The 1,691-nt window shown below is 38.5% G+C and overlaps 1 non-coding gene across 1 annotated transcript; it reads left to right on the top strand.

Annotated features, from left to right (window-relative positions):
- The first annotated feature begins 568 nt into the window (after window positions 1–568).
- On the top strand, window positions 569–675 carry LOC138815162 (U6 spliceosomal RNA). Its single transcript, XR_011368194.1, has one exon. It is a non-coding gene; the product is annotated as a U6 spliceosomal RNA (small nuclear RNA).
- Window positions 676–1,691: the final 1,016 nt, after the last annotated feature.

Raw genomic sequence — 1,691 nt, 5'->3', positions numbered from 1 at the left:
TTTTATATCTGACAAACAGTCCTAATTTAGGCATATGTAAACAAATTCCCAAAATTAAATATATTTAATACATTAAAAATTTTAACAAACCTTAACACTTGGTGCAGTGTTCATTATGACAGGTGCCTTGTATAGAATAATTGAATCCTCCTCCTACACATTTCTTGAACAACAAATATCTGGGATTATTTTGTTTTTGACATGTCAATCTTGACTTTATTCTTAAATTTGTGCTTATGTAAGAAATATATGGTTCTAAAATTTCATGACAATTCTTTTGAACTTATTTTTTGTTGAATTGTCTAGTTTAATAAAATCCAACTGCACTTTTTTGGGGGGGGATACATTCGTGGGGCCTGAACTCTGGGCCTGGGCGCTGTCCCTCAGCTCTTCAGCTCAAGGCTAATGCTCTACCACTTGAGCCACAGCACCACTTCCAGCTTTTTTCTTTTTGCTTATGTGGTGCTGAGGAATCGAACCCAGGGCCTCATGCATGTAAGGCAAGCGCTCTACCACTGAGCCACCTTCTCAGCCCCCACAATTGCACTTTTGATATAAAAAATATTCTGTGCTCAATTCAGCCACACATACACTAACATTGGAACGATACAGAGAAGATTAGCATGGCACCTGCGCAAGGACGATATGCAAATTCGTGGGGCGTTCCATATTTTTACAACAACAGATGCTGGAGGGGATGTGGCCACAAGGGAACCATACAACATTCTTGGTGGGAGTGTAAACTTGTTCAACCACTTTGGAAGACATTATGGAAGTTCCTCAAAAGATTCCACATAAAGCTCCCCTTTGACCCAGCAGTCCCACTTTTGGGGATTTATCTAAATGATCATAAACAAGACCATACTAAAACTACCAGCACAACTATGTTTATTGCAGCAATTTTTACCATAGCTAAGATATGGAACCAACCAGCTGTCCCCACTACATGAATGGATCAAGAAAATGTGGTGTATATACACAAAGGAATTCTATGCCTCCATCAGAAAGAATGACATTGCCCCATTTGTTAGGAAATGGAAAGACTTGGAAAAAAATTTATTAAGTGAAGTAAGCCAAGTCCAAAGAAACAGGTCCCATGGTTTCCCTTATTTTCAATAACGAATATATGTCTGGGGTAAGCAGACAAGGTCAAAAGCTATGTGCATATGAACAGATATGATAATATTAAGGGAATTAAACCCCACGATAGGGAAACAAGTAGTTTTTTGTTTCTTGCTATTGTTTCTAACGTACTTATAATGTGTGATGTGAATTTTTGTTTCTTTGTATATTCCTCTCCCACTCTATAACCCTTGTTTTCTCTGTATTTGAAGTTGGTGCATCTGCCTCTTTTATGTACGCTTCTCTAATTTGGGGAGGGGAAGGGAAAAAATGTGTGCGCGTGAACGCATGTGCATGCATGTGTGTTGGTATGCTCAGAGTTTGAAATCAGGGCTTAAAGGTCTTGCTAGGCCTTTCCTCTCTAGGTTGGTGAGGTACTATATGAGCTACATCTTCTTTCCTGGGTCTTTGCTAGTTCATTAAAAAGTCTGAAAAATAATTTCATGATTTTTTTTTTTTTTTGGCCCTGATTGACTTCCAATGGTTATCCACAAATCCCAGGTTCCTGAGTAGCTATTCTGAGTAGATAGGATTACAGATGTGACTAGCCAATACAAGGCTTTCAGAAT

The sequence above is a fragment of the Dipodomys merriami genome, unplaced genomic scaffold (assembly GCF_024711535.1).
Source record: "Dipodomys merriami isolate MVZ:Mamm:240054 unplaced genomic scaffold, mDipMer1.0.p SCAF_628, whole genome shotgun sequence".
NCBI classification, from domain to species: Eukaryota; Metazoa; Chordata; class Mammalia; order Rodentia; family Heteromyidae; genus Dipodomys; species Dipodomys merriami.
Note: the sequence above shows the minus strand (reverse complement) of the source record. Positions and strands in the feature narration are given on the sequence as shown.